General features: G+C 39.7%; 1 pseudogene; it reads right to left on the reverse strand.

Annotated features, from left to right (window-relative positions):
* Positions 1 to 763: 763 nt before the first annotated feature.
* LOC107299993 lies at positions 764 to 7,493 on the reverse strand (annotated as a pseudogene).
* Positions 7,494 to 9,439: the final 1,946 nt, after the last annotated feature.

Raw genomic sequence — 9,439 nt, forward strand, 5'->3', positions numbered from 1 at the left:
TTTCAGCAAGCGGGACTGACCTAGGGTGAATTTTAAATAGGGATAATTTTTAATGATTTTAATAATGTCACAGCTACAAATATTTGGTTTTAATTGGCTTTTATAGGGGAAATGTTGTGTGTGTTGTTTGTATTGTGTTATTTTAATATGCTGTGAGCCGCCCTGAGTCCCGTGGGGAGAAGTGCGGCATATAAATTATGAAAAAAAAATAAAAAAAATACAGCTCTTTAAAAAAAGTTTTTTCTGTACCCCAAAGTAGATAAGAGTAAAGTGTAGTCTTTAAAAAAATTTATTCTAACCTTTTTGTTCAGTGCCTTTCATCCCACGCATACCAAAGCTGCTTTTTCAAGACGGGGAAATGATTCCAACAGAGCTTTTACAGGCAAAAAAAAAAAAAGAGAGTAGGGTGAAGAGAGGAGCAGAAGGGATCTCACCCGGATCATCCGCGGTGGGTCTATTCAGGCTTAGATGTAGCTGTGACTTTCAGCTGGTGCAGAAGGGTAATCGGCCATCTTACAGGACGATCTTTTGCTCCGTCGGCCCTAAAGAGATAGCTGGAGCAACGAGAGAAGCTGCCGCCCTCCCACAGTCTTCAGCAAGCCTCCTCCTCGGTGGTTGCCCCTCCAGGGCAAAGAAAAACCCGGCCGGTGTGGAGACGAGTCTCCAGACACGAGCAGAGTCGCCGCGAACCGGAACCGGAAGTCCAGCCCACTCTTTTTTAATGGTTCATACCATTATGCTTTACTTATTCTTGCTCTCTTACCTCCATTACAGTACACCTCCAGCAATCTCTGTATTTCCTTTAATTCTTGATCTGAAAACTTAATTGGGATCATCCAAAACAAAAAAATAATTTTTGGTAAAATTTTTCATTTTTATTGTTGCAATTCTTCCGAACCATGATAATTTTACTTTTCCATATTTATCCAATTTATCTTTTATATCTTTCTTTAACTTCTGATAATTTATCTTCTTTAAGTCTTGAATATTTTTTGGGATGTCAGTACCTAAATATTTGATACCATCTACTATTTTTAATTTATATTTTTCTTTCAATACATCCATTTCTTCTTTACTATGGTTATATAATATCATTTCTGATTTTTCCCAGTTTATTTGCAATCCACTATATTTCCCAAATTCATTCAAATGTGAATATAATCTCTCTATAGTAGCTATGGGATTTTGAAATGTTAGTAATGTATCATCTGCAAATAAAGTTATTTTAGTTTTCTTATATGCACCAATTCCTTAAATCAATGAATCTTTCCTGATTGCATTTGCCAAAACCTCCATCAATAATGCAAATAGAACTGGAGATAAGGGGCAACCCTGTCTTGTTCCCTGGCTTAAGGCTATTGTCTCTGTAACACCATCATTTATAACTATTCTCGCCTTATTCTCTGAGTATAGTTTTCCTTTCTAAATTTTTTCCCAAAGCCTAACTTCTCTATCTTCAAGGTAGGCCATTCCACACAATCAAAGGCCTTAAATACATCTAATGCTAATAAACCAGCCTTTAATTTTTGATTCTTTATGTAATAACCTATTTAATACCCTTCCTACTACATCTGACATTTGTCGGCCTCTTATAAATCCATACTGATCATTTTTAATATAATTCTCTATAAAGGTATTCAATCTATTTGTTAATATTGCTGTAAAAATCTTAGCATCCTGATTAATAAGGGATATTGGTCTATATGATCCTGGGTTTGTAAGATCTTTATTAGGTTTCGCTATCAATACTATCAGAGATTGCTTCCAGGAACTTGGAATAATTTCCTCTTCCATTATTTTATTAAACATTAACCTCATCTTCAGCACCAATAATCCTTTAAAATTTTTATAATATTCTGCGCCTAGTCCATCTAACCCTGGTGCTTTACTTATTTTCAATTTATTAATAACTTCCAGTATCTCCTCTTCTATTCGTGATTCCATTATTTCTTTATCATATTCTCGAATTTTACAGTTTAAATTCTTTTCTATATATGCCCGACTTTCATTCACATTTATTTCCTTTCCCTTATATAACTTTTCAAAAAACTTCTGAAATATCAACAATTTTTCTCTCATCATGTTACATCTTTTCCCCTTATCATTCTTTATTACTCCAATCAGGCTTTTTGCCTTTTTAACTTGTGTGGTTCTAGTCAACATTCTAGAATTTTTATTACTATTTTCATAAAATTCCCTATTTAAATAAATTAGATTTCTTTGAACCTGTTCTAACTCAATATTTTGTAACTCTTTTCTTTTAGCTGATAAATTCTAACATAATCCTATTCTCTCTACTTTCTATATATTTACTCTCTAGTTCACATACAGTATGTACATTACTTTGAAAACTAGAATAACTAAATTATCTTCCTCCACTTGGTTTGCCCTCAGTGTTCAAAATGTCTTCTTTTGGCAGTACTGTCTCCAGAAATACAAGCAAGATCGAAGAGACAAAGATGAGGAACCACCCATACTGTTTGTGTGGGCACCTGTAGCAGATGTGGGGATAGGAGGGAGTCCTTCCTCTGCACTGCTGAGGAAATTAACCCTTCCTTCAGAACAACTGTCTTTGGGAGAGGCTCTGAACTCCCTTTAAGTTAATGGGAAACAGATGCAAAAAGATCTGTTTTCCTGCACTAATAACACACCCCAGCGAATTTTAAATGGACTGTGCCATTTGTTATGACCAATCTTAAATTGCTGTGTCATTGGTGGCTTCGTATGTAATATCTTTTATGAATATTGTGTAATAGCACAAGTGCTTTTCCCTAAAAATACCGATGAAGAGCAGCTGAATGAAATAAGAGAAAAACACCAGGAAAAGATGGCTGAGAGAAATGCCACGATAAGAGATGCAAGTAATTCATTTCCCTTACAATCTTGTTTAAAGCTTCTCTTTTTGTCTGCTTACTTGTATTCTAGGACTGATAAATGCTTCTTGTAATTTCTGCATCTTAGCTGGAGGAGGAAAACGAATTCTTAGCAAGCGAAGTCGCCAGCCTTGTGAACCAAAACAAGTAGATGAAGGAGAAACTCCTTCAAAGTTAAGGAAGTGAGTATAATTTTAATTTAATGTTTTAATAATTTTCATTTTAAAAATGAAAATGATTTATTTCTTCTTAAGTTTAGCTTTACAAGCACTAGTTATTTGGGTTTTTTTTGCCAGGCCTACCCAAGACATTCCAGGTGAGAAACAGCCGGCTGGAAAAGTATCTTACACGATAGTAAGAAATTAGAACAGCCCCAGTAAGCAAAATTATATTGTTGAAATAGAAGTCTTCATCATGGTTCATCCAAGCTGGGAATAAACATGGCAACTGCTTTGGGAAGAAGGTTGTAGTTTATTGGAGAGGAGAGCCAGATAGGAAGATGGTTCTGGCAGCAAGAGAAGTGAAAAAAAGGGCTGAGCACATGTAGGAAGTAGGGTTTTATACGCTCTGGAGCCTTTTGTCTGGAGTTGTTCCTGTGGCATGAACTTTGACCTGAGTCTGAGTGTGCCTATCTGGTATTCTGATGGTGATGGGTCAATCTTATTATGTCCAAAGGTCATATCCTGCTTCCCTGGGGCTGATGACTCTTCGAATTTGGATGGAATATGTAGATTTTAGGTCTTTTTCTTCTTAATCTCCTAGCTCCCTGGATTTACATCTGCATCTCTATAGAACTGGTTTCTGCTTGGGGAAGGGAGACCTGGGGCTATTAAGAAAACTGCTTTCCTGCTTCTTTAAGATCCTTGGAGGAAATATATTTTTCTGCCCTTTTAATATTTCCTTCTCTGTAGGGCTGAGTTCCCACAATATAAGGCATTAAAAATTAAATTTTGATGGTGCTTCATCCATTTCTTTTTACAGGAAGTAGCAAAGGAGAGCCAAAAGCAGAAAGAACTGCAAAAAGCTGTGGACAAAAACATCAAAGAGATGTGTTCCAAGTTAGACTCCATACGCATCAACAAAAAAAGAAAACCCGATGATGATGATGATTATAAGATTTGTCCTTCTGTTTCTGGGAGAGAAATAGACATGTTTCAATTGACGACTTTGGAAAGTCACAATTGGGAATGTTGTCTCTTCATCCTCCCTTGCTAGAATTTTAACCTTTTAGCAGCACACTTTCTTTGAATACATCAAAAATAATTCTTACACAAATCCAGTTCTTTAGTATTAGTCGATACAATAATGTTTTGCATTGCAAAATAAGCAGTTGTAAGATTATAGGTAAATGCAATGTTAATAAAATGCCATTTTTTCTTAATGTGACATGCATAAATACATATCTGCATTTTCGCTTCCATAGCAAAATCATCATCAAAATGCAACAGAGCGAGAAGATAAGTTTTGAACAAATTCTAAGTTTATTCCCAGGAGTTCCCAGATATACCTATTGAAAAATGTTTAACCAAATCTAACACAGTCAAAGATGAGATGCCACAAAAAGTGAAATTATCATACTTGGAGGCCATTGAAAAAAAATGAAGAAAAAAAATTTTCGCTGAATTTTTCAAGGTGTTTTTCTGAGATTTTCAAATTCTGCAGAATTCTATATCAGGGATGCAGAAGAGTCAAGGACATCCCATAATTATGTATATAAACATCCACCTTTTAATAAATTTGTCTATCTTTTCAATGTGTAATTTCCCAGAAATGCCTTTTTCTTTTCAAAATAAATATGAAAGAAGACATTGGTCAACCATTGACATGTGTTGCATAATCTTATTGGGCAGAAAAGAAATTGCCTTTTTGCATCTATGTCAGTGATGGCAAACCTTTTAGAGACCGAGGGCCCAAAAACTGGCCCCACCCCACCCCTGCACTGTCCCCAGCCTGCCCAACACCCTGCCTGTCCGCAGGGTCACTCACCGCCTCCAGGGCCTGCCATAGATCGCCCAGGCAGCCCAACATCGCCATGGCAGCCATGCCCTCTGCCTGCGCCCCACAGCATCAACTGTGCACGATGGGGCATGAGGGCAGAGTCTTGTCCACGCTGCCTGGCTGCCATGTCCTTGGCTGTGCTGCTCCGCGTGGGCCACACTCGGGGGCGACTCTCCTCCAGAGGTGCTGCTAGTGAGGGGGTCATGGGGGGAGGCGAGACTGGGGCAACGGCACGTGTGCCCACAGAGAGGGCTCTGAGTGCCACCTCTGGCATGTGTGCCATAGGTTCGCTACCACTGATCTATGCTATTGATCGTCTTAGACCAAGCCAAGTCCAAAAACATTAGAAGCAGGCTGCACCCTGCACTCTGACAAATTGGCCATCAATAGACACAGGGCTTTTTGTCATAGAACACCCAGAACGGAGTTCCGGCACTTTTTTGGGATGGAACCTTTGTGGGGTAGACAAGGCGGGTTGTATGATGTGTGTGAGTTCCGGCACCTTTTTTTTTTTTTTTTTTTTTACAAAAAAGCACTGAATAGATACATAAACAACATCTACATACTGTGCAAAAGAGACATTCAACAAGCCAAAAAAGGAACAAAAAGACCCAAACACCTCTCCACCCAGCAATCAAAACTCAGATGAGCATAGATTAACACTAAGATTAACTTCAGACCAACAATCAAGAAGTAAACAATACTCCAACCAAGGAACTACCAAACAAGCTAATAGTAAACAGCCCAACCAAAGACCTCCAAGACCACTCCCTCCAACACTGACAGGGCAAGCTACTAGAATATAAATTGAGAGCAAACCCCACTCCTTACTAACACTGAGGATGTTACCTAGTTTGGGCAATGAAATGTCTACAAGAAAGCAACCAAGCTCAGAGAGCACCAAGGACCCCTTGTTTCAACCCTGAGCTACAAATTTTCTCCTTAATTATTACTGTTCTTTCTGCTCAAACATGTTTCTAATATAACTTTCAGCAGCAGTGTAGATATTCATAAACAATGAATATTGGGATTGGGAGAGTACTTAGAATGACTGCAAGGCCAAACTTCTCATGACCCCTCTTTTGAAAACTGGGCTGCCCGTGTACGTTTCGTATTTCTTCAGAGTGTACAGGCCAGAAGCAGAAGGTCTGTGGAGATTCTCAGTCATCCAGGTCATAGTTGTCTCAAAGGTGCTTTTCCAAAAGGCAACTGGACTGTTTTTCCTTGAGGAGGAAGAAGAAAACATTTTGTTTCTCATCCAAGAAGCTTCATCAGTTGTGATATGGGGGGATGGAAGGATAGGTTCTGACAAGATGGTGGGTGGGGGAATGTGCTGTCTTGTAGCAGACGTTTCTTCACTACCATGACAGGTTCAGTTGTTGGAATGCAGATGAAGAGTGAAGTCACGTCATAAGAAACCATAGTTTCATCCAGATCCAGTTTTAGTTTCCAAACCTTGCTGACAAAGTCCTGTGAATTGTTGAGGTGATGGGTGGTGTTGCCAACCAGAAATGCTAATAAGATAGTTAAATATTTCACAATGTTGTAGGTGACAGAGTTGATGCTGCTGACAATTGGTCTGAGTGGAGCTCCCACTTTATGGATTTTGGGGATTATGCATGGAGCCTATTCCCTAGGGTAAAATGGCACTGTCCTTCAGTAATTGTTGCAGAAAATTGATGACCTTTTTCTTCTAATTGCTGGTAGGATCTCTCTTCAGAGTCTTATAGGTAGAAGTGTCCTTCAGAAAAGGATCCATCTTGGCACTGTAGTCATCTGTATTCAGGATAACCATGTATCTTCCTTTATCTTCCTTCATCAGCTGCCAAGATGGTGAAGTTGGATCTCTTGCTAGGGATGCCACGGGTCTCCTTTCTTGAATTGTGAGGTTGGAGGGGGGTGTTTTGGCATTGGCGAGCGTTGCAGATACCTTCATCCTTCATTGTTCTGTCTCTGGTTCTGCCACTTTATTGTTCCTGATAACTGACTCTGTGGCTGTGAGGAGATGTACATTTGGTAGCTGTTCTAATGTTACTGCAAAATTTAGTCCCTTGGATAAAACATTCTTTTCTGTTTGAGTAAGCTCTCTGTCAGACAGATTTCTCACCCATCAGTCAGTTCTCTGAGACTTGTCACTGTCCTCTCTCATCTGGATTGATTCTTCTGTTTTGTGTGCTTTTTCTTGTCTAAACTGTAGGGTAGAACATTTGCCTTTCTCTCTTCCTTTGCCCTTGTAATGTTGTGCTAGTTGTACCTTCTTCATAAATTCTGCGACCTCCGCCAATATTTCTGTTGGAAGAAGTGATTTCAATTCTTGAAGTTTGTGTTCCACTCTCTCTTTCAAAGTTAATGTCTTATTCTTTCGTTGAGAAGTTGGAGCTGTGCTTTCTGTAGGTTTTCTGTCCTGTATCCTTTCACTGTTGAACCCCGGTGCAGGATGATGGGATTGAGTCTGTGTTGTCTGCATCTCAAATTGAAGCGCAAATGGTTCCTGTAGTCTGAAAGTTTTCTGGAAATCTGTTCATACCACACACACACACACACACACCCGCAACCATTTGAAGGACATTCATCGCAAAGTGTATGGCTAAATGTCTGGATTTTCTCAATCATCCAGGTCATAGTTGTCTCAAAGGTACTTTTTTCTTCAAAAGGCAACTTGATTGTTTTTCCTTGAGGAAGGAAAATGATTCGCTTCTCATCCAAGAAGCTTAATCAGTTGTGATGGAGTGGTGATGGTGGAAGGACAGGTACTGACAGTTGAGACTGGATAGTGGGGCCCTCTCAATTTCTGGCAAATAGATGAGGAAGAAATGGAGGTAGTGACAGATTTTATCTTCCTGGGCTCCAAGGTCACCGCAGATGGGGACTGCAGCCAAGAAATTAAAAGATGCTTGTTCCTGAGGAGGAAAGCTATGGGAAATCTAGACAGCATACTAAAAAGCAGAGATATCACCCTGCCAACAAAAGTGCGTATAGTCAAGGCCATGGTTTTCCCAGTTGCAATGTATGGCTGTGAAAGTTGGACCATAAGAAAGGCTGAACGCAAAAGAATTGAGGCCTTTGAACTATGGTGCTGGAGAAGACTCCTGCTAGTCCCCTGGACTGCAAGGCGATCAAACCGGTCAGTCCTAGAGGAGATCAACCCTGACTGCTCTTTAGAAGGCCAGATCCTGAAGTTGAAACTCAAGTACTTTGGCCACCTAATGAGAAGGAAGGACTCACTGGAGAAGAGCCTAATGCTGGGAAAGATTGAGGGCAATAAAAGAAGGGGACGACAGAGAATGAGGTGGATGGAGTCACTGAAGCAGTAGGCATGAGCTTAAATGAACTCCAGAAGATGGTAGAGGACAGGAAGGCTTGGAGGAACGTTGTCCATGGGGTCGCGATGGGTCAGATACGACTTCGCAACTAACAACAAGAAGTGGGGGGATGGAAGGGTAAATATTGACAGTTGAGACTGGATGGTGGGAATGGAAAGCTAGGTTCTGACAGGATGGTGGGAGATGGGATGGAAGGATTGTATTTCTTTGCAGTCATTGGCTGTTAACACTCTCTATGAGAGCTGTTGAGGCCACTTGGGGGAATATCTGTGCCCTCAGGGTCCCTTGAATCAGGGTGCAATTCTTGGAACTGATGCAAGGGCTGGTTGTAGACTCAAGATAGTTGTCTTATTCTTCCCCCTCTGTTGAGGGAGAAGAACTTGCAGAAGAAAATCAGTACAGGTAGTCCTCGACTTACCAGTTCCTTTAATGAGTGAAGTTACAACAGCACTGAAAAGGCGATTTGTGACCCCTTTTCACACTTATGACTGTTGCAGCATCCCCATGATCAGAATTCAGACACTTGGCTACTGATATTTATGACGGTTGCAGCATTCTAGGGTCATGTGATCACCTTTTGTGGCTTGACAAGCAAAGTCAGTGGGGAAGCCAGATTCAATTAACAACCATGTTACTAACTTAACATCTGCAGTGGATTCACTTAACAACTGTGGCAAGAAAGGTTGTAGAATGGGGCAAAGCTCACTTAAAACTGTCTCACTTAGGTAACAAAAACTTGGGCCCAAGTTGAGGACTATCTGTAGGATGGGTCCTGTGGAGGGCCCTTACTTGTGACTAGCACTGATAATGTTACCTATTTTGGGTAATGAAATGCCTGCAACAAAACAACCAAACTCAGAGAACACCAAGGGGCCCCTTGCTTTTTGCCAATACTATTCACACAACATCTGAGGTTCAGAAGGGCGATGCTATTTTAGAAACCCTTTTCTTGGGGAGCAGGGCTCAGGTACCAGTGTATGGTTTAATGAAGTTTAATGTATGATTTAGTGAATTTTAATGGATGATTTAATTAAGTTTAATAAAAAAATATATTACAATGAAATAAAATTACTTTCAAAATTTGTTCCATTCTATAATGAAGTATTTTCTGAACCTTACAACCCTTGTCACCACATGCAAATTAAGTGATGTAATCTCTTCATTATATTTCCAGCATTTCATGGAAAATGAATTACTCATTTTAGTAATCAAGATTGAAGTTCTGATCAAAGATAAAACACTTGG

Source organism: Protobothrops mucrosquamatus, unplaced genomic scaffold (genome assembly GCF_001527695.2).
Source record: "Protobothrops mucrosquamatus isolate PMUCROS unplaced genomic scaffold, P.Mucros_1.0 scaffold5886, whole genome shotgun sequence".
NCBI classification, from domain to species: domain Eukaryota; kingdom Metazoa; phylum Chordata; class Lepidosauria; order Squamata; family Viperidae; genus Protobothrops; species Protobothrops mucrosquamatus.